The 24,956-nt window shown below is 41.0% G+C and overlaps 1 protein-coding gene across 13 annotated transcripts in view; it reads right to left on the bottom strand.

Moving 5' to 3' along the window:
• Positions 1-24,956, bottom strand: part of MTUS2 (microtubule associated scaffold protein 2) — a 505,315-nt gene that overhangs the window by 381,057 nt on the left and 99,302 nt on the right. For 9 of the 13 annotated variants that reach the window (XR_009005942.1, XM_057533086.1, XM_057533075.1 and 6 more), the window contains one exon: positions 21,220-21,353. The exons of the other annotated variants lie outside the window; for them this stretch is intronic. The gene's annotated coding sequence lies outside the window, so the exon portion shown is untranslated. The remainder of the gene's footprint in view (positions 1-21,219; positions 21,354-24,956) is intronic. 13 annotated transcript variants of the gene reach the window in all.

The following is a 24,956-nucleotide window of genomic DNA, read 5'->3' on the forward strand; positions in this document are numbered from 1 at the left end:
AATTGCTCTTTGAAACACTGTGTTTATTGAGATGTAATTCACATGCCATAAAATTCATCACCACTAAATAATTCCAGAACTTTGTGTCACTCGAAAATGAAACACCATGCCCTTAGCAATCACTCCCCATGCTCCTTTCTCCCTAATCCCCGGAAACCATTAATCCACTTTCTGTCTCTGTAGAGTAGTCTGAACTGTACATATCATATAAATGGAATCAAACAATATGTGGCCTTGTGTGACTGGTTTCTTTCACTTAACATAATGTTTTCAAAGTTTATCCATGTTGTAGCATGAATCACTACTTCATTCTGTTTCACAGCTTAATAATATTCCATTATATGGACATAGGACATTTTGTTTATCCAATCATACTGCTTCCACTTTTTAGTTATTATGAATAACGCTGCTGTGAACATCCATGTACAGACTTTTTTGTGGACATCTGTTTTCAATTCTCTTGGGTATATACCTCGAGCAGAATTACTGGATCACATGGTAACACTGTATTTAACTTTCTGAGGGACTGCCAGACTGCTTTCCAAACTGGCTGTAACATTTTACATCCCTACCACCATGTATGAGGGTTGCAGTTTCTCCACATCCTCGCCAATGGTTCTTATTGTCTGTCTTTTTGATTATAGCCATCCTGGTGGGTGTGAAGTGGTATTTCATTGTGGTTTGGGTTTGCATTTCCCTAATGACATTAACAACCTTCATGTGTTGTTGAAGCATATTTGATGATGGCTGCTTTAAAATGTTTGTCAGATAATTCTAACATCTGTGTCATCTCAGTGTGGCATCTGTTGTCTTTTTTCTTTTGGTTTGAGATCTTCTTGGTTCTTGGTATGACAAATGCTTTTTTACTGAAATCTGGACATTTCAGGTATTATGATATGAGAACCTCCTATTTAAACCTTCTGGCATTGCTCTGGCAGAAAAGGATGAGGGTAGGGACACTGCCTCATTACTTTACTGACCGGTGGAGCTGGAAGTCCAGGTTCCCCACATGGCCCCCAATTAACCATGGAAGGGTGTGTGGCCTTATTACCACTAAGGGTGGGAAAAGTCATGACACCCCACTAGGCCTCCTCTGACACCACCACACTGGGGACGGGGAGGGGGTCTTGTTACTGCCAAGTGGGGGCAGAATCCCAGGCTCCTTACCCAGAGCCACCGCCCTGGCAGAGATGGCAGGGCACCTCATTACTGGCTCACAAGGGGAAGTCTAGATTCCCTACCAGGTCTTTGCTGGCATGGGTGGGAATGGGGCCACAACTTTTTCTATGGTGTTTGACTAGAGCAGAGTGGTTACTGTCTAAAAGTTTTCTGTCTTGCGAACCTGCTTCTTTCGTGGCCCTTTGGTGAGAGAAACCAGGCATTGAGGGGTGAGGGAGGGCTTTTAATCTCTGCCCATGACTGTTCTGGGTTGCTGGCTTCTTCTGCTCCAAGTCTGGGATAGATTAGGCAAGAAGAAAACCCAGAAAACTCACCATGGTGTCATTCCTCAAGGTCCCTAGATGGCCTGCCTCCTTCTCTCCACCTTTGAGACCCACCTCATGTTTGTTTTATGTATAAAGTACAAAGTTGTTAGTTGCGTTTGAGACGAACGGGGGAAAGTATGCCTACAACATCTTCCCAGAGACAGAAGTCCAGCTTGTCTTTTTAAACAAAAAAATTTTTTTAATTTTTCAATTACATCTTAAACATAGAAATAGTTTTAAAGTGAAAAATGCACATCCTTATCCTTCTGAAACGTAAGCCACTAAAATTAATTTAACCTTTTTGACAAGGTTCAACAATAAAACATCCACAGTTATACGTTTATTTTTTCCACAAGACTCGTTTCGCGTTTACTACGTGATAAGCGCTCTTCCGTCACATTAAACGGGTCCTGTTGACCCGATTTTGGAAGTTCCTGTGATAGCCTGCTCCTTTTTCTATTTCTCACTCTTGTCAGTGTGGCTGCCTCCAGAGAGTCCCCACACCTTTTAATCCGCTACTTCTAACAGTGTGCAGGCTGAGAAATCAGACAGTCAGTTCTTTCAGAGATATTTTTAAACCATAGTAAACAGACTAAGAATAATAGACTCTCCACTTTAACAGCAAATTTGCCAACATCTACTTGGGCTACTCCGACGTCCTTTCGGCTCAGTTTCCTCATCATATCCCAGTTAGCTGAAATTGGGCGACAAATGGTCTCCAATAACATGAAGTGCTGCTGTATATATAACTTTCATTTCACCTTCCTCAAGATCAGATCAAGCAAGCAGAAGCCTGCGGGAAAACAGGAGACCCAGGCCAAGTACAGACCGACAGGGAAATGTTCTCCTGGTGCCTATGACAAACCCACTACCCAGGAAGGACGCCTGAGTTCACAGGCAAGCTGGAAACTGAGGACGCCAAACTACTGGGATAATTAAGCACGAGGAACGAGTTAAATGCAGATACCTAATAAGCACTTTGAAATTTTTCTTACTTCATTACTGTTTGAGTATAACCAAAACTGACACTTCTAACATAACGGTCCTAGCACCTGTTGGTTTCAGGAAATGTGCTGTGCTCAGGGAACACGTCCCAGAGGCATGTTTTTCCAAGATGCTGAGGCTAATAATTGCTTAAAGGCTGACATCAGGGCTCAGTCTCACACCTTCTCCCACATGCATATCACAAAATACAGAACACGACGTTCCTGAACTCCATGGCATTCAGAATCAGCGCCTGACATCAGACTGCAGACCTCATGCCCATCTACGCTCCTGAGAGAGAATACTTGGTCCCAAGAGAGACTGTAAGTTCTAAACTCACCTCTGTGGTCTTGGAAAGTTATCTGAGTATTTTCCTCATCTAACATATGGAAAATATCCCCTGCATTACTGAGTTTTGATGAACTCTACAGAGAAAAACCACAGTACAAAAGAGACATAAATATTTAATGAATGCAGGGACTCCCCTGGTGGAGCAGTGGTTGAGAATCCGCCTGCCAATGCAGGGGACACGGGTTTGATCCCTGGTCTGGGAAGATCCCATGTAGTGCAGAGCAACTAAGCCAGTGTGCCACAACTACTGAGCCCGTGTGCTGCAACTACTAAGCCTGTGCTCTAGGCCCATGAGCCATAACTACTGAGCCTGCGCACCACAACTACTGAAGCCTGCGTGCTCTAGGGCCCATGTGCTGCAACTACTGAAGCCCGCGCACCTAGAGCCTGTGCTCTACAACAAGAGAAGCCACCGCAGTGAGGAGCCCATGCACCGCAACGAAGAGTAGCCCCTGCTCACTGCAACTAGAGAAAGCCCGCGCGCATCAACAAAGACCCAACACAGCCCCCCCCCAAAATATATATATTCAATGAATTCCAAATATCGTGACTGTTATTGATTTTTATTATTACAAGGAAAAGACGGCCTCTCTATGAAGGGACAGGATACCAGATACTACCCTCAAGTTACCGCCACCTGTAAACCAAAGTACTGAGTTGATTTTCGGTCTAGACAACTCAGTGTCTCTGAACCCAGAGTTCTTTGTGTGATGTGGTACAGTTTTTAGCACATGTGCAAAGGCAGTTGCAGAGTCCAGGTCTTGAAAGTTACCTGCATCTTCTCTGGGGTGGTGAGCAGAGAAGGTCACTTCCCCTCTGTCCCCACCAGCTCTAACCAGTCTCCCCATGACTGCCGCCCACACTCCCTCACCCAACGCCTCGCTCTCCCTTTAATATTCTCGGCTATGGTGTCTGGTTTGTTGGTGTTGGTTTTTTTCTTTTTCTAGCCATACACAATCCCCTAGACTCTGGGTCTTTATTCTATATGTTTTCTACCCACCAGTCCCTCTCCTTTAGGTGCAATCCTCCTGACCTTTCAAATCTCCAGTCCTACTGGAGTCCACTGTCTTTGAAAAGGGAGACTTTGGTAGTTAAACTACAAGTCTTGGTGGGGAGACTCCAGGTCTTGGCGGGACGCTCCATTCAAAGGTGGGAGCCCACCCTTGAAGCAGGGCTGGGGCAGAAAGAAAACCACAGGAGCACTGGTGCTGCAGCCACACGGAGCTGACGCGGAAGACATCCAACCTGTGGAGAGAGAGAACCCCGGGGGGGGCTGGGAGTGGAGGTGGCAAAGGCTGGTGAGAACTGTGGCAGAGATGGTCTAGTCCTGGAATCAAGAACACTCATCAATGCCCGGAGCACAGCAAGGCGTCCAGGCTCCCGTGGCTTCCCCAGGCAGGAAGGGAGCACGCCCCCCATGCCTGTGCAGGTCCTCTTAAGGCAGCGGACTGGGCTGCAGCAGGCACTTGTCTGTCAGTGTCAGGCCAAGCGGGTGGTGGAAGTGTGGCTGGGATGAGAGAGTGACAGAGTGCCAGCTACGACCTGACCACAGGTGCAGGCAGACAGGGATGATGGGGACCATGGGGTCTGGAGGGAGGGAGGTAAGAAATGACTGGCTTGGAAACTAAGCCCACATTGCAGCAGTGAGAACCATCTCGTACAGGAGCATCAGTTTTCCCGGACACAGACACCTAGAAAACCATCATGTATGTGGGTCACACTGAGCCCCTCAGTCATATCAGAGTCTTTTTATGGCCGCATCATTAGGCTATTTATAGTGAGCAATTAAAGATAGCCTAAGTGGGCCACCACATTCCTATCTGGCTGGCTCTGGCTGGTGTGGGGTAACGCTAACAAGATAAAGGCTTTCTTTAAATGCCACGCTACACAAAAGCCTTCTCTAGATACTTAAAAGTCTGCCTTTCGTTTGTATTTATATTTTATTTTTAAAGGCAATTTAATTATTCATGGGATGCAGTCTCCATAATGTGAGCTACATTGTGGGAAACTTCACAAAAACTGTTCAATGCCCGGCAGGAGGCAGGCACGTGGACATAACATGGGGGTAGGAGACGGTGTCGGGGGGCATGGGGGGGCACAGTCTTTGGACCCAAGCAGACCAGAGTCAGAATCGCACGGCTGCACATAAACCATCACATAGGGAAAGTCAGCCTCTCAAACCTCAGTTTTCTTACCTGCAAAACCAGGATCTATCAACTGACTTTAGAGCCCTTTTGTATATAAAGTGCCTTATGAATTCGGGTACCTGGCGATGCTCAGGAAATGGTAGCTGTTTTAGGGACAGTCAACAGGGCACATGAGAAATGAAGTCAGGGTTATGAAGAGACGTCTGGATATACTCCACCACCCTCGAGGAACACTTCCAGAGACAACTCAGCCCCCTGTGTGGGTCCCTCGTGCTAGGACCCTACCCTGCTCACTCCTGCCTAAACCTGATCTCTCCCTCCCTCTCCTCACACATCCGCTCCTCCAAACCATCACATATACAAGTCTGCGTGTGTGGCTCGTGGTCCTGGAAGGCCACTCCCCAACCCAGGCCCCAAACATCTACCTGCTCAAAATCATACCTGTGCTTCCTGGCCCTACTCAAACGAGATCTGCTGTCTTCAAGGAGATGCCCAGCCCGATACCCCTCCACCCAGAATCTCTCAGCACTGGCCACCTGCCATGGTGGTCACAGTGAGAACGTCAATGCACTCATGAGCATCTCCTCCTCCTGATCCAGTCCAGGTATGTTCATTTAGAACACGCTGCCAAAGGCTTTGGATGCACGGGATAACGGGAGAGAAACTAACGGAAGGCAGCAATGTGATTTTGGTTTTCAGGACAGAAAGCTTGAGCAGTCTGTATCATCTGCAATACTTTGAAATTAAGAAGCGCAGTGGTTAAGAATCCACCTGCCAATGCAGGGGACAACATTCGATCCCTGGTCCGGGAAGATTCCACATGCCGCGGAGCAACTAAGCCCGTGTGCCGCAACTACTGAGTCCGTGTGCTGCAACTACTGAAGCCCGTGTGCCTAGAGCCCGTGCTCTACAACAAGAGAAGCCACCGCAATGAGAAGCCCGCGCACCGCAATGAAGAGTAGCCCCTGCTCGCCGCAACTAGAGAAAGCCCACATGCAGCAATGAAGACCCAACGTAGCAAAAAAAAAAAAAAGAATTGACTCACTGGGATCTTAACTCAGACGTGTCAGCACTCACAGTGTGAAGCCAGGAAACAAGCTTTCACTGTCACATTCACGGAACTACACTGAAGACAAGCCACTGGGAATTTGAGTCAAGATTACACATTTTTCTGCAGAACTTGTTGGCAAATGGCACAAAAATTCATCCACATTGTTAGCAAAAATGAATGCCCTCTGAAAGTTCTTTCTTCCCCTGAAATTTCAAGGAAATGGGTAAAACAAATAGACTGCTCTCTACCAATAAAACTTAAATGTCACTTTGTCATATATTAAAATTTTACTTGTACCGGCATATTTCTGGACTCTCCATTCTGTCTCACTCTAGTAGCCTTTATGGTATGTTTTCTTCCCTGACAAGGGAAGTCTCAACTCTCCCTTCAAAATTTTTTTGACTTTATAAAGAGTGCTGGCACTTTCAGCTGTCTATTTGGAACAAAATAATTTTCTTACACCATATGTAAAAATAAATTACAGATAAAGTAAAGGCTAGATGCCAAAAATAAACTAATAAACTCTAAGAGAAAATCTAGGGGACTATGTGTACAACATAAAGATGTGTGGAGCCTTATCTCCCTCTGAAAACAAAGAAACATAAAAGATGTATTTTGCTATATGAACATTTAAAACTTTTATAGAGCAAAAGCTATCATAAGCAAGGTGTACATAAAAACAATAGATCTGGAAAAAATATTTGCAATAAAATGTTTAAAATAAGGTGCTAATATCAATAACATGTAGAAAGCCCTCTTAGAAATAGATACAAAAAAGAAAAATAATTCAATAGAAATATGTGCAAAAACATATGAATAGGAAATTTGCAGAAAAGCCATGCTCCAAAAGACCAAACATATGAAAAACTACTCAAATGCACTCTTTCCATTCAGACTAGCAAAAATTATAAAGATGATTAACACCTATCGCTAACAGAAATGTCAAAAAAAGACACTCTCATAAATTGCTGGTGGCAGTGTAATTGTTACAGAAATTTTGGAAGCAATCCAGCAATGTCTATTGCTAAAAATACACTGATGAGATGCCAACTACTGTAACATTTTCTTAAAAAAAAAAAATAGTGCAAAAGAAGAGATGTACAAATACGTTTACTGCACTGCTATTCCTAACGGCAAAAAAGGAAACAAAATGAATGTTTATTAATAGGGTAACAGTTGAATAAATAAAGATAGGTCCATACCCATACCATGGACTATAGCCATAAATAGAATGAATGGGAACTATAATAGTGGAGTTGGAGGTACTTCTATGAGGCTTTGTTAAACAGAGAAATTAACACAGAAAAATGTGTTTAATATGACACCAGTTAATAAAGCAAACGATTACCCCCAAATCCTTATATATTCATATGCTTATATGTTCATATATGGTTATCTGGGCAAAGAGGAAAGCACAGGAGGATACACACCAGGTAATTCACATGGGTTATTTAGGGTGACAGAGGAAAAATAAGTGAAAACAGAAAAAAAAAAAAAAATCCCAAAGAACACCCAATGTGTATATGATCTCATATATATATATTTCTTTAAAAAGAAAATTTTAAAAAAGAGATTGGATTAGATCTGTATCTAGCAATTTGCAGGGATATACACCAATTGCTGTTAAATTAAAAGAACAAATTGCATAATAGTGTGTAAAAAAAATTCTGTTTGAATAAAGACAAAATATCACTATATTTATAAATAAGCTTACATATTTGTTGGAGCAAGGAGAAAGATTTGGAAAGCTATACACCAGGCTATTAACAGTGATTATCTCAGGAAGGTTGTGTTGGTTCAGAAAGAACATTAGATCAGTAACTTTGCCCATATATGATCTTTGTACAGAATTGCTTCAGTTATTAAAGCAAATGTGTTCTACTTCTATAACTAAAAGTAAATACAGAAATTTTGTTTTCTACAAAAGGAAAAACAAGCGTAACAGTGACAGGGAATAAGAAGTGCTTCATGGAATTCTTTTTCGAATTCCATCCTAGAATTTACCACCGGTGCACACCCACATAAAAGTTGCATTACCTGCTTGTGCTGCACATACACACTCCATCACTACACCCTGCCCTTCAATAAACACCACTCCACCCTAGCCAGTAGCAGGGGCTCTATCAACTATTATCATTTGCTTGTCGATATTATCTCCAGGTCAGATCCTTCATCTTGGTTTCCTAATCACGGTGCCTGGCTTTAATTTTTTTTAATTAAGAGAATGTACTCAACAGACTAGGAATGGAGGGAAACTACCTTAACATAATAAAGGCCATATATGAAAAGCCCACAGCGAACATCACACTCAGTGGTGAAAGAATGAAAGCTTTCCTTCAAAATTAAGGATAATACAAGGATGCCTGTTTTCACCAATTCTATTCAACATAGTACTGGAAGTCCTAGATAGAACGATTAGGCAAGGAAGAGAAACAAAGCATCCAAATCAGAAAGGAAAACGTAAAATTATCTGTTTTCAGACAACATGCTCTCTTATATGTAGAAAACCCGAAAGATTCCAGACACAAAACAAGCAAACAAAAAATACCTGTTAGAATGAACAAGTTCAGCAAAGATGCAGAATTCAAAGTCACACAAAAACCAGTTGCATTTCTGTACACTAACAATGAACAATCAGAAAAGAAAGTTAAGAAAACAATTCCATTTACAATCGCATCAAAAAATAAAATAAAATACTTAAATATTAACTTGACCAAGGAGGCAAAAGACTTGTTCATAAAAACTGCAAAATGATGCTGAACAAAATTAAAGAAGACACAAATGAATGGAAAGACATCCCATGTTCATGGACTGGAAGACAATATTTTTAAGATGCCAATACTACTGGAAGCAATCTACGGATTTAATCAATCCCTATCAAAATCCCAGGGACGTTTTTTGCAGAAAACAGAAAACTCCATCCTAAAATTCATATGGAACCCCAAAGATGAATCCCAAAGATGACAATAGCCAAAATGATCTTCAAAAAGAAGAACAAAGTTGGAGGTCTCACACTTCCCAATTTCAACACTTATTACAAGGTACAGTAATCAAAACAGTGTGTGACAGGCATAAAGACCATATGGATCAACGTAACAGAATGTAGACTCCAGAAATAAACCTTTGCATATATGGTGAAATGATTTCTGACAAGAGTACAAGACCATTTGATAGGGGAAAGACCATCTCTTCAACAAATGGTGCTGGGGAAACTGGATATCCACAGGCTAAATAATGAAGTTGGACCCTTACCTTAAACAATATACAAACATTGATTTGAAATAGATCAAAGACATAAACCTAAGACCTAAAACTATAAAACAGAAGACAACACGGGAGATAGCTTCATGATATTGGTCTTAGCAAGAATTTCTTGAATATGACACCAAAAGCAAGGCAACAGGGTAGATAAATTGTACTACATTAAAATTTAAAACTTCTGTGCATCAAAGAACACAACCAATAAAGTGAAAAGGTAACCTATAGAATGGGAGAAAATACTTGCAAATCATATATCTGATAAGGGGTTGATATCCAGAATATCTAAAGAACTCCTACAATTCAACAACAAAAAATAATCCAATCTAAAAATGGGCAATGGATTTGAATAGACATTTCTCCAAAGAAGATAAACAAATGGCCAACAAGCATACGAAAAGATGCTCAACATCACTAGTCATGAGGGAAATGAAAATCAAACCCATGAGATATCATCTCACACTCATCAGGATGGCTACTGTCAAAACAAAATAACTGTTGACAAGGATGTGGAGAAATTGGAACCCTTGTGCACTGCTGATGGGAAAGTAAAATGGAACATCTGCTATGGAAAAGAGTGTAGCAGTTCCTCAAGAAATTAAAAACAGAGTTAACATATGACACAGCAATTCCACTTCTGGGTATGTGTCTAAAAGAATTGAAAGCAGGGTCTCAAAGAGATATTTGCATACCCATGTTTACTACAGCATTATTCACAATAGTCAAAAGGTGGAAGCAACCCAAGTGTCCATCAATGGATGAACAGATTTAAAAAATGTGTATACATACAATGGAATATCATTCAGTCTCAAAAAGGAAGGAAAGAAGAGATTCAAGATGGCGGAAGAGTAAGACGTGGAGATCACCTTCCTCCCCACAAATACATCAGAAATACATCTACATGTGGAACAACTCCTACAGAACACCTACTGAATGCTGGCAGAAGACCTCAGACCTCCCAAAAAGCAAGAAACTCCCCACGTACCTGGGTAGGGCAAAAGAAAAAAGAAAAAACAGAGACAAAAGAATAGGGACGGGAACTGCACCAGTGGGAGGGAGCTGTGAAGGAGGAAAGGTTTCCACACACCAGGAAGCCCCTTTGCGGGCGGAGACTGCGGGTGGTGGAGGGGGGAGCTTCGGAGCCATGGAGGAGAGCGCAGCCAGAGGGGTGCGGAGGGCAAAGCGGAGAGATTCCCGCACAGAGGATCGGTGCCAACCAGCACTCACCAGCCCGAGAGGCTTGTCTGCTCACACGCCAGGGCGGGCAGGGGCTGGGAGCTGAGACTTGGGCTTCGAAGGTCGGATCCCAGGGACAGGACTGGGGTTGGCGGCGTGAACACAGCCTGCAAGGGGCTAGTGCACCACAGCTAGCTGGGAGGGAGTCCGGGAAAAAGTCTGTACCTGCCGAAGAGGCAAGAGACCATTGTTTCGGGGTGCACGAGGAGAGAGGATTAAGAGCACCGCTTAAAGGAGCTCCAGAGACTGGCACGAGCCACGGCTATCAGTGCGGACCCCAGAGACGGGCATGAGACGCTAAGGCTGCAGCTGCCGCCACCAAGAAGCCTGTGTGCAAGCACAGGCCACTATCCACACCGCCCCTCCCAGAAGCCTGTGCAGACCCCCACCGCCAGGGTCCTGTGATCCAGGGACAACTTCCCCGGGAGAACACAGGGCGCACCTCAGTCTGGTGCAACGTCACACTGGCCTCTGCCGTCGCAGGCTCGCCCCGCATTCCGTACCCCTCCCTCCCCACGGCCTGAGTGAGCCACAGCCCCTGAATCAGCTGCTCCTTTAACCCCGTCCTGAGTGAGCGCAGAACAGACGTCCTCAGCGACCTACATGCAGAGGCGGGGCCACATCCAAAGCTGAACCCCGGGAGCTGTGCGAACAAAGAAGAGAAAGGGAAATCTCCCCCAGCAGCCTCAGGAGCAGCGGATTAAATCTCACAATCAACCTGATGTACCCTGCATCTGTGGAATAACTGAATAGACAACAAATCATCCCAAATTGAGGTGGTAGACTTTGAGAGGAACAATTTATATATTTTTTTCCCTTTTTCTCTTTCTGTGAGTGTGTATGTGCATGCTTCTGTGTATGATTTTGTCTGTATAGCTTTGCTTTTACCATTTGTCCTGGGTTCTGTCTGTCCTTTTTTTTTTTTTTTTTTTTTAGTATAGTTTTAAGCGCTTGTTATCATTGGTGGATTTGTTTCTTGGTTTGGTTGCTCTCTTCCTTCTTTCTCTTTTTTTTTAATTACTTTTTAAAATTTTTTTAATAATTATTTTTCATTTTTTATATTAATAACTTTTTTATTTTATTTTATTTTATTTTAACTTCTTCTTTCTTTCTTTCTTTTCTCCCTTTTATTCTGAGCTGTGTGGATGACAGGCTCTTGGTGCTCCAGCTAGCCGTCAGGGCTGTACCTCTGAGGTGGGAGAGACAGTTCAGGACATTGGTCCATGAGAGACCTCCCAGCTCCACGTAATATCAAATGGCGAAAATCTCCCAGAGATTTCCATCTCAACACCAAGACCCAGCTCCACTCAATGACCAGCAAGCTCCAGTACTGGAAACCCTATGCCAAACAACTAGCAAGACAAGAACACAATCCCACCCATTAGCAGAGAGACTGCCTAAAATCATAATAAGGTCACAGACACCCCAAAACACCACCAGACACGGAACTGCCCACCAGAAAGACAAGATCCAGCCTCATCCACCAGAACACAGGCACTAGTCCCCTCCACCAGGAAGCCTACACAACTCACTGAACCAGCCTTACCCACTGGGGGAAGACACCAAAAACAACGGGAATTACGAACCTGCAGCCTGCGAAAAGGAGACCCCAAACACAGTAAGTTAAGCAAAATGAGAAGACAGAGAAGCACACAGCAGATGAAGGAGCAAGGTAAAAACCCACCAGACCTAACAAATGAAGAGGAAATAGGCAGTCTGCCTGAAAAAGAATTCAGAGTAATGATAGTAAGATGATCCAAAATCTTGGAAATAGAATGGAGAATATACAAGAAACGTTTAACAAGGACCTAGAAGAACTAAAGAGCAAACAAACAGTGACGAACAACACAATAAATGAAATTAAAAATTTTCTAGAAGGGATCAATAGCAGAATAACTGAGGCAGAAAAATCTCAAGAGACCTCTGGGACAACATTAAACGCACCAACATTCGAATTATAGGGGTCCCAGAAGAAGAAGAGAAAAAGAAAGGGACTGAGAAAATATTTGAAGAGATTATAGTAGAAAACTTCCCTAATATGGGAAAGGAAATAGTTAATCAAGTCCAGGAAGCACAGAGAGTCCCATACAGAATAAATCCAAGGAGAAACATGCCAAGACACATATTAATCAAACTACCAAAAATTAAATACAAAGAAAAAATATTAAAAGCAGCAAAGGAAAAACAACAAATAACATACAAGGGAATCCCCATAAGGTTAACAGCTGATCTTTCAGCAGAAACTCTGCAAGCCAGAAGGGAGTGGCAGGACATATTTAAAGTGATGAAGGGGAAAAATCTACAGCCAAGATTACTCTACCCAGCAAGGATCTCATTCAGATTTGATGGAGAAAATAAAACCTTTACAGACAAGCAAAAGCTAAGAGAGTTCAGCACCACCAAACCAGCTTTACCACAAATGCTAAAGGAAATTCTCTAGGCAGGAAACACAAGAGAAGGAAAAGACCTACAATAACAAACCCAAAACAATTAAGAAAATGGTAATAGGAACTTACATATTGATAATTACCTTAAATGTAAATGGATTAAATGCTCCAACCAAAAGACATAGACTGGCTGAATGGATACAAAAGCAAGACCCGTATATATGCTGTCTACAAGAGACCCACGTCAGACCCAGGGACACATACAGACTGAAAGTGAGGGGATGGAAAAAGATATTCCATGCAAATGGAAATCAAAAGAAAGCTGGAGTAGCAATTCTCATATCAGACAAAATAGACTTTAAAACAAAGACTATTACAAGACACAAAGAAGGACACTAATAATGATCAAGGAATCAATCCAAGAAGAAGATATAAAAATTGTAAATATTTATGCACCCAACATAGGAGCACCTCAGTACATAAGGCAAATACTAACAGCCATAAAAGGGGAAATCGACAGTAACACAGTCATAGTAGGGGACTTTAACACCCCACTTTCACCAATGAACAGATCATCGAAAATGAAAATAAATAAGGAAACACAAGCTTTAAGTGATACATTAAACAAGATGGACTTAATTGATATTTACAGGACATTCCATCCAAAAACAACAGAATACACTTTCTTCTCAAGTGCTCATGGAACATTCTCCAGGATAGATCATATCTTGGGTCACAAATCAAGCCTTGGTAAATTTAAGAATACTGAAATCATATCAAGTATCTTTTCCGACCACAATGCTATGAGACTAGATATCAATTACAGGAAAAAAATCAGTAAAAAATACAAACACATGGAGGCTAAACAATATACTACTTAATAACTAAGAGATCACTGAAGAAATCAAAGAGGAAATCAAAAACTACCTAGAAACAAATGACAATGAAAACAAGACGACCCAAAACCTATGGGATGCAGCAAAAGCAGTTCTAAGAGGGAAGTTTATAGCAATACAAACCTACCTTAAGAAACAAGAAACATCTCAAATAAACAACCTAACCTTACATCTAAAGCAATTACAGAAAGAAGAACAAAAAACCCCCAAAGTTAGCAGAAGGAAAGAAATCATAAAGATTAGATTAGAAATAAATGAAAAAGAAATGAAGGAAACTATAGCAAAGATCAATAAAACTAAAAGCTGGTTCTTTGAGAAGATGTACAAAATTGATAAACCATTAGCCAGACTCAACAAAAAAAAAAAGGGAGAAGACTCAAATCAATAGAATTAGAAATGAAAAAGGAGAAGTAACAACTGACACTGCAGAAATACAAAGGATCATGAGAGATTATTACAAGCAACTGTATGCCAATAAAATGGACAACCTGGAAGAAACGGACAAATTCTTAGAGATGCACAACCTTCCGAGACTGAATCAAGAAGAAATAGAAAATATGAACAGACCAATCACAAAAATTGAAACTGTGATTAAAAATCTTCCAACAAACAAAACCCCAGGACCAGATGGCTTCACAGGCGAATTCTATCAAACATTTAGAGAGGACCTAACAACTATACTTCTCAAACTCTTCCAAAATATAGCAGAGGGAGGAACACTCCCAAACTCATTCTACGAGGCCACCATCACCCTGATACCAAAACCAGACAAAGATGTGAAAAAGAAAGAAAACTACAGGCCAATATCACTGATGAACATAGATGCAAAATCCTCAACAAAATACTAGCAAACAGAACCCAACAGCACATTAAAAGGATCATACACCATGATCAAGTGGGGTTTATCCCAGGGATGCAAGGATTCTTCAATATACGCAAATCAATCAGTGTGATACACCATATTAACAAATTGAAGGAGAAAAACCATATGATCATCTCAATAGATGCAGAGAAAGTTTTCGACAAAATTCAACACCCATTTATGATAAAAACCCTCCAGAAAGTAGGCACAGAGGGAATTTACCTCAACATAATACAGGCCATAGATGACAAACCCACAGCCAACATCGTCCTCAATGGTGAAAAACTGAAACCATTTCCACTGAGATCAGGAACAAGACAAGGTTGCCCACTCTCACCACTATTATTCAACATAGTTATGGAAGTTTTAGCCGCAGCAATCAGAGAAGAAAAAGAAATAAAAGGAATCCAAATTGGAAAAGAAGAAGTAAAGCTGTCACTGTTTGCAGATGACATGGTACTATACATAGAGAATCCTAAAGATGCTACCAGAAAACTCCTAGAGCTAATCAATGAATGTGGTAAAGTAGCAGGATACAAAATTAATGCACAGAAATCTCTTGCATTCCTATACACTAATGATGAAAAAATCTGAAAGAGAAATTAAGAAAACACTCCCATTTACCACTGCAACAAAAAGAATAAAATATCTAGCAATAAACCTACCTAAGGAGACAAAAGACCTGTATGCAGAAAATTATAAGACACTGATGAAAGAAATTAAAGATGATACAAATAGATGGAGAGATATACCATGTTCTTGGATTAGAAGAATCAACATTGTGAAAATGACTATACTACCCAAAACAATCTACAGATTCAATGCAATCCCTATCAAACTACCACTGGCATTTTTTACAGAACTAGAACAAAACATTTCACAATTTGTATGGAAACACAAAAGACCCCGAATAGCCAAAGCAATCTTGAGAAAGAAAAACGGAGCTGGAGGAATCAGGCTCCCTGACTTCAGACTGTACTACAAAGCTACAGTAATCAAGACAGTATGGTACTGGCACAAAAACAGAAATCTAGATCAATGGAACAGGATAGAAAGCCCAGAGATAAACCCATGCACATATGGTCACCTTATCTTTGATAAAGGAGGCAGGAATATACAGTGGAGAAAAGACAGCCTCTTCAATAAGTGGTGCTGGGAAAACTAGACAGCTACATGTAAAAGAATGAAATTAGAACACTCCCTAACACCATACACAAAAATAAACTCAAAATGGATTAAAGACCCAAATGTAAGGTCAGACACTAAAACTCTTAGAGGAAAACATAGGCAGAACACTCCATGACATAAATCACAGCAAGATCCTTTTTGACCCACCTCCTAGAGAAATGGAAATAAGAACACAAATAAACAAATGGGACCTAATGAAACTTAAAAGCTTTTGCACAGCAAAGGAAACCACAAACAAGATGAAAAGACAACCTTCAGAATGGGAGAAAATATTTGCAAACGAAGCAATGGACAAAGGATTAATCTCCAAGATTTACAAGCAGCTCATGCAGCTCAATATCAAAAAAACAAACAACCCAATCCAAAAATGGGCAGAAGACCTAAATAGACATTTCTCCAAAGAAGATATACAGATTGCCAAAAAACATATGAAAGAATGCTCAACATCATTAATCATTAGAGAAATGCAAATCAAAACTACAATGAGATATCATCTCACACCAGTCAGAATGGCCATCATCAAAAAACCTACAAATAATAAATGCTGGAGAGGGTGTGGAGAAAAGGGAAGCCTCTTGCCCTCTTGGTGGGAATGTAAATTGATACAGCCACTACGGAGAACAGTATGGAGGTTCCTTAAAATACTAAAAATAGAACTACCATAGGACCCAGCAATCCCACTACTGGGCATATACCCTGAGAAAACCATAATTCAAAAAGAGTCATGTACCACAATGTTCATTGCAGCTCTATTTACAATAGCCAGGACATGGAAGCAACCTAAGTGTCCATCGACAGATGAATGGATAAAGAAGATGTGGCACATATATACAATGGAATGTTACTCAGCCATAAAAAGAAACGAAATTGAGTTATTTGTAGTGAGGTGGATGGACCTAGAGTGTGTCATACAGAGTGAAGTAAGTCAGAAAGAGAAAAACAAATACCGTATGCTAACACATATATATGGAATCTTAAAAAAAAAAAAAAAGGTCATGAAGAACCTAGGGGCAAGACGGGAATTAAGATGCAAGCCTACTAGAGAATGGACTTGAGGATATGGGGAGGGGGAAGGGTAAGCTGGGACAAAGTGAGAGAATGGAATGGACATATATACACTACCAAATGTAAAATAGATAGCTAGTGGGAAGCAGCCGCATAGCACAGGGAGATCAGCTCGGTGCCTTGGGACCACCTAGAGGGGTGGGATAGGGAGGGTGGGAGGGAGAGAGACGCAAGAGGGAAGAGATATGGGGATATATGTATATGTATAACTGATTCACTTTGTTATAAAGCAGAAACTAACACACCATTGTAAAGCAATTATATTCCAATAAAGATGTTAAAAAATAAAATAAAATAAAATAAAGCATTTAGTGATTGGGAATGAAAAAAAAAAAGGAAGAAAATTTTGACATAGTCTGCAACATGGATGAACCTTGATGACATTATACTAAGTTAAATAAGCCAGGTGTTGAAAGGCAAATACTGTATGATTTCACTTGTATGAGATGTCTAGATTAGCCACATTCATAGAGACAGAAAATAGAATGGTGGTTGCCAGAGGCTGGAGGGAGGGGGAAATGGAGTGCTGTTGTCTAATGGGGATAGAGTTTCAGTTTTGCAAGATGAAAAGAGTTCTAGAGATTGGTTGCATGACAATGTGAATGTACTTAACACTACTGAACAGTGCACTTAAAAATGGTCAAGATGGTAAATTTTATGTTATGTGTATTTTACCACAATTTAAAAATTTTAAAACATTAAGAGAATGGGATATTGTAATTAAAAGATAACAAGGTGAGTGAGGTATTGGTTAGAAGTTGGGCTAGAAACTGAGAGAGGCTGGGAAAACCCAAAAGCACACTAAAATCCAGGGCCCCCAGGCAGGAGAGTAGGTCCCATTTGGAATAACCGAGATGCACATTAAACTGATGCCCAAATCGTATGCAACAGAAAAACATTCCTGCTGCTCAACGTCAAAGCCTGGTCATACTCAGTGGATGGGAGAAGGGACGTCAATATTCCATCCTGGGGAACGCCAGCCTTCCCATAAAACAGGGAGAAGAGCCCCATCCTATGCAGCAAAGATTGAAAAACAAGTTGTTTGCGTCATTTTTTAAAAAAGTTTGAACATACATATCCTACTACCTTGTTGGGAAAATTAATAAAGCAGTCTTGTTCAGGCTTCAGAGGCAGACGCCGGCCTCTGCCCACCTGTGACCCCGCCTGGACTGCACGCCTGCTTGCACACCTAACGATTGCTGCTAGCAAGTCAAGCGGCACTTACCATAAGAGAGGGAGTGGGTCTTGGAATTTCTTGAGCCCTGGGGACCTGGCTAGTCCCCCAGGGTCTGGAAAATCTTGTGACTCACCTGGTGAAATTAACAGCATTGTTACAATTGAACCAGAGCTGCATTTCTGCACGCAAACTGATAATATCAGTTTGCGGCCTGGAATAATAAACGGAAGCCCCCAGGACTCCATTCTGAAATCTCACCTGTGGGGTGGACGCACTGCCCAGGACCCTTCCCAACTGGGGCTCCAGCGTGCTGTTACTCGGGACTTCCCAGCTGCTGTTTGGATCTGGAAGTAGGGGTCGGCCCAGTTCGGTGATGTATACCTTGTTATGTTTCTCTAATAATCTTATTCCTTTCCTTCTAATGATTGTATATTAAAATTAAGTTAAACCACCTTTCATTAAAGAGTTGACTAAAGCTGTTTATTTGTGTGAGATGAGTGCTTATTTTGCCAGCGAATCCAACAGTCCTTAAAACCAAAAGCAAGCTTTCAGCAAAACATACCTACACATGTTCTCTTTTATATGCTTTAAAATATACATATAACCTATAAGGTGAAAGAAAAATGAAGCTCAGAGATATTAAGTGACTTCCAAGATTTACAAGCTGGTCGCCCAACGGGGTAGTGGGGAGGAGATCCACCCCCCCACCAACCTGTACTCAGGACCTGCACTGAGTTTGTGATGTAAAAGCTCCAGCTGGGGCAGTGGACAGTGGCATCTGTTATAATATAGAGTCAAGCGCAGGCCCAGGAAAAGTTGGTCCCTTTCCTCCCCGCCACACCTGTGAAGCGAGCAATGGCTGACATTATCACAGTGGAAGCTACGTGTCTACCATGGTGCTCTGAAATAAGTTGCCAACAAAGCCATAAAGCCTCCTCTGACATTTAAACAGATGGGAGGCAGCAATTTTATGAGATTATAGAAATAAGCAATCTTGAGATGAGGAAAAAATCTTAGGAACCAATAAGGCTAATTTCTCACCTAACAGAGGAATCCCACCCACAGATTCTCTGGCAGGTAGGAACACTTCTAATTGTAGGGAATGTCACTACCTAACGAGACAAGCCCATTCTATTTTGAACAGCCCTAAAGAATTATGAAATGCCTTCCTATACAGAACCAAAAACTGCCTCCCTGTAACTTCTCCCTCTTGACCTGAGCCTTATCTTCTTAAAATAGAGAGATGATTTCAAATGATTTAGGAAACTGACGATCATTTGAAAACACTCCTACCCACCATGCAGTAACACATTACTTGCTTAGAGGTAAACGTAAGCCACACAAGCCAGTAAGTAAACAGTTGTTTAGCGAGTCCTTGGGCACAAATTTCCAGCTCTGAAAAAGCTTAAATCCTGGACAACAGGGCAACAGTACAATTATTTTGTTAAAGAAAATTAGTTAACATCATGCTCAATAATTTTGATTGCATAAATATGCTGTGAAAATGATCTGTCATCTTTGAACAAGAAAAAGATGGCCTGTAAATTCTGCTTGAATGTCTAAAGAAAATTTCCCTCCACGCATAAACAATATACTTAAAACTAACTGTAGTCTCAACCAACCCACGGAAATTTAGAGTTGCCAAGAATCATAAATTGTCCCTATCTCCCATTACCCTACACAAATTAATATTCAAAAGTTGTCTTTAAATCCTGTGTAAAAATTTAACCATGTGGCCAATACATGCCATTTGCTAAAAAAAAAAAAAAAAAAAAAAGTAATAGGTTCTAGTTCTTTCTTGAAAAAACAGTGGCATACGTACAATTATTTATTATTTGCCATTCTCTGATGAAAGATACAAAAAGTAAAATTAAACAAAAAACTGACTTCTCATCTTTTCCTTAAATAGAACATTTAAACTGTCAATTAACTAACAGTGGCAAGACCCAGGAGGTGTTGGTGATACTCGTGCTGCAGCACCAGATTCTTTACATGTGAAGAATATACTTTGACAATGTTTTTAAGTAGGAGGCTGCTTGAGGTCCACAAGAAGAGCTCACTCATAACTTGTTTCCATCAACAGTCACAAACAGTTTTTTGCAAAGCCCAAAAGATCTCTTGTAACTTTGGTAGATACTTGGAAGACTCCTTTTCTAAGTGAATAAGTCACTCACAAACACACTGGATGTTAACTTTTTTGGTACTTCATCAAAATAAAATTATAAAATTACATGGACAAAATTTTTTCCTCCACAGTACCTTCTATAAAATCAACACTGGCCCATGCATCCCAAAGCAACAGTCTGGCCCCTGATCCTGAATTCAGTTCAGGATATATAACCATCAATTAGCTACCAAGCAGAGCGCCAGGACTTTGAAAGCATCCCTGGCTTTCGAGAAGCAGACACTCCTTTCAGCCATATTCCTTAATGCCCAAAACATAAAATTCCAGTGAAATTTTAATTAACAAATTCAAGGCTCAATTAGGATGCTCACATAAAGTAATATAAAACCTTATGGAAGGGCTTCCCTGGTGGTGCAGTGGTTGAGAATCTGCCTGCCAATGCAGGGGACATGGGTTCGTGCCCTGGTCTGGGAAGATCCCACATGCCGCGGAGCAACTAGGCCCATGAGCCACAATTACTGAGCCTGTGCGTCTGGAGCCTGTGCTCCACAACAAGAGAGGCCGCGATGATGAGAGGCCCGCGCACCGCGATGAAGAGTGGTCCCCACTTGCCACAACTAGAGAAAGCCCTCGCACAGAAACGAAGACCCAACACAGCCATAAATAAATAAATAAATAAATAAATAAATAAATAAATAAATAAATAAACCCAAAGTTTAAAAGAAAATTAGGAGCATTATCGCTAATCCTTAATTGTTTAAAAAAAAAAAAAAGACCTTATGTAAGCCACAGTAATGAGAGTGAACTCAATCACAATAAAGAAACATTTAGTTAAATAAAAATATTTGTATTATTGCCTATTCAGAGATGTATATAAGTGGCAAACGCAATTAAATATCCCCATAAAATGAAAACTAACTGTAAACAGCCCCAGCATACTTCTTTGCTTAACATCCTATAGCTCCAATTAATTTTATTTCCCCAAATAGTCGCTCACAACCTACTCACATAAATTTTTCTCCATCTCAGAAGAAGTCGGCTCCTTTGGCTGTATCAGCATCCCAGGCAAAAAGGACCATGCGAGTCATACTTGCCCAAGGGCTTCAGTTTTGGACACTGGATACGTGGCTTCATCCAGGCGCCTGTTAGAAATGCAGACTCTTAGACTCTACCCCAGACCTGATGAATCAGACCCTACATTTTCACAAGCTCCCCAAGTGATTTCCAAGCATATTACAGTTTGAGCAGTACTGCTACAGACCAACCAGTGGGTCTCAAAAGGTGGTCCCAGGACCAGCAGCATCATGAAATGGGAAATGCAAGTTCTCGATCCCCACATGCAACTCAATATAAAAAAAAAAACACCCAATCAAAAAATGGACAGAAGACCTGAACAGACATTTTTCCAAAGAACACATATAGATGGCCAACAGGCATATGAAAAGACTCTCAACATCCTTAATTATTAGAGAAATGCAGATCCAAACAACAAGATATCACCTCACACTTGTCAGAATGGCTATCATCAAAACATGTACAAATAATAAATTCTGGAGAGGATGTGGAGAAAAGAGAACCCTTGCACACTGTTGGTGGGAATGTTGGTGCAGCCACTGTGGAAAATAGTATGAGGTTCCCCTAAAAGCTAAAAATAGGACTACTACATGACCCAGCGATTCCACTCTGGGTATATATCCAAAGAAAATGAAAATACTAAGTCAAAAAGATACATGCACCCCTGTGTTTATAGCAGCATTATTTACAACACCCAAAACATAGAAGCAATCCAGGTGCCCATCAACAGACAAATGGAAAAGGAAGATGTGGTATATATATATATATATATACACACATACATACACACAATGGAATACTACTTAGCCTTACAAAAGAATGAAATACTACCATTTGCAGCAACATGGACAGACCTAAAGAATATTATGCTTAGTGAAATAAAGCAGACAAATACTGTATGAAATCACTTACATGTGGAGTCTAAAAATAATACAAATGAATGTATATGCAAAACGGAACAGACTCACAGATACAGAAAACTCAGTAGTGGTTACCAAAGGGGGAGAGGGAAGGGCGGAGGGACAAGTTGGGGGTATGGGATTAACAGATACAAACTACTATGTATAAAATAGATAAGCAACAAGGATATATTGTACAGCACAGGGAATTATAGCCATTATCTTATAATTATGTAACAATGGAGTATAAGCTGCAAAAATACTGAATCACTAATGCTGTACACCTGAAACTAATATAATATTGTGAATCAACTATACTTCAATCTTAAAAAAAAAACCCTGGAGGTGGGGTCCAGCAATTCATGTTTTTACAAGCCCTCCAGGTGAAGGACCAGATAGTAAATTTAGTCTTTGTGGCCATATGGTCTCTGTCACAAGCACTAAATCACGCAGCCGTAGCACTAAAGCAGCCGTGTACAAAACATAAACAAATGAGCTTGGCTGTGTTCCAATAAATCTTTACTTAACGGACTCTGGAATTTGAATTGTATATAATTTTCACGTGTCATGAAATATTCTTCTCTTGATTTTTAAAAATCATTTAAAAATGTAAAACCATTCTGAGCTCACGGTCCATACAAAGCCAAGTGGTGACCGAAACTGACCCGTGGGCTCTAGTTCACCAGCCCCTGCTTTAGAGGTGAGATGATTCTCCCCAGTTGCCACTGCCCTCCTTTCCTGGCCCACAGGGGTCCTTAAGGTCACGCCCCCAGGATCGATGCAAATCAGAGCACTAAAGCAACCTAGTCTCTCAGCAAAACAGCAACATTTCAAACACATCCTATAATTTTGTAGAAACAGCCATGCTGAGGAGGGGATAGCAATTCCCATACTAATAATGCTCAGGAAATAAAGTAAGATTCTGCTGAGAAAGTATAATAAGACTTGTGAGCTTTTTAAAACTTAATTATAAATGTTCAAGGGAGGGAGAAAAGCAAATGAAGCAATCCAAAGGTATCCGCGATCAGGAGTCCAGCCCATCTTTCTAATCTTACTGATCTTATCTACTACCTCTTCCTAAAACCCCCTGTGCCCCAAATGAATGCAACCGCTCTCTGTTCCCAAACCCCCGTCTGAGGATGCCCACAGATCTCTCCCACTCTCTCCGCATTAGGAAGGCCCTGCTCCCCCAGCCCCATGTGTCCAAAACCTGCTCAGTCCTTGCTGTCTGGCACAAACACAAGTCCTCCAAGGAGCACCCCCAGTCCTCCAGCTACAATGAATCCCTCTGCAGTCTGTCCTTGTGTTTCTATTCTCCTGATTATCACATTCTATTCCTTATTTGTAGATTTTTTCTATACCCTGCACTAAATTATAAGCTTCTTGAGCATAGGAATATCTCACTCATATTTCTTCAACACATTTAGTCCCCTAGCACAGGGACATAGTAATGGTGACTTGCATATTTTCTGAAATGATTTTTATTTCGTGAAAACAATATAAAATTACTATAGGAACAGCAGCAGCAGCTACCATTATTGACACTTCAGTTATCGTCAACCTTATAACAAAACTTCCTTTCAGGTAGGAATCCTTGTGGCTCACGGGACCCACATCCTGCTCAGGTGATTCTTGGCACTCAGGAAAGGACACTGAGCTTTGGTAAGATCTTGCCACAGCCTTCAAGGGAAAATGCAGAGGGATCATTCTTTGATACAGTGTGGGTTAGAGACCATCTTCTTCCACAAATCATTGGTTAATCCCAACTCAACCCAACTGTTGTGCAGTGGATGGAGAGGCAAAGACATCGTATGTGGGAAATCCAGCTACTTTCATCAGGTCCAGATAAGCATGGACTTTATGAAGACTTTTCATAATCTCAGAATGCAGTGATGGAATGAAGTGACAATAACGTACAGAAAGCACAAAGTAAAAAAAAAAAAATTATTTATTCCGACTGGTGGCTAATTGAAGAGCCATGATTTGTTAGGGCATTAGTATTTCCTAGGTCCTAGCTGAAAAAGAAGGAAGGGATCGAGGGAGGGAGAAGGGAGGGAAGGAGGAAGGAAGAAAGGAAGGAAGGGAGGGAGGGAGGAAGAGTGAGGGAGGGAGGTTGGTTAACTAATAAGGTTAAGGGTAAAATGACAGGCTTGAATATCAAGAAGGTATCTTAATTTACCTTGAGACCCACTTTGCAAAGTTCATAAGTAAGTTACACAATGACTCAATACAAGAGCAGCAAAGTGGATATTCAGGCAGGAGGAGAGGCAATCAGTCACGCGAGGCACATGGCAAATGCAGCCCCGATGGGAAGGAGAAATTCAGTAAGGGCAGTAATATAAGTGAGAGTAGCCCGAAACTTTCTAAACAAGAGGGAAATGAGCAGCCTGATCTATGAAAACATGTGTTTTCTTTAGCGGAGCTGATTCAAATAGGCATGGAGTTCCTTTTCCGTTGCCTCCTATAATAAACCACATAACCCATGAGCAGACAGCAATAGGAAAAATATATACGGCAAAACTCATAGGCTGGCCTCAGGACAGAACTTAAGGGGAAATGATTATCTGTATGAATAAAATGGCTTGTGCAGTTTTCATTATAGTTGTATACTTGTAATGCACTTATAACTAATAACTAACTAAAATAAATAAATATGTTCCTCAGTGGGGCAATTTTAAACACAGTTATATTGCAGTCTTTATAACCATGAATAATCATGGACAGATGGATGGTCATTATTATTAGAGTGATTCTGTTTGTCTTCATTTTATA

This window comes from Balaenoptera acutorostrata, chromosome 18 (genome assembly GCF_949987535.1).
Source record: "Balaenoptera acutorostrata chromosome 18, mBalAcu1.1, whole genome shotgun sequence".
Classification (NCBI taxonomy): domain Eukaryota; kingdom Metazoa; phylum Chordata; class Mammalia; order Artiodactyla; family Balaenopteridae; genus Balaenoptera; species Balaenoptera acutorostrata.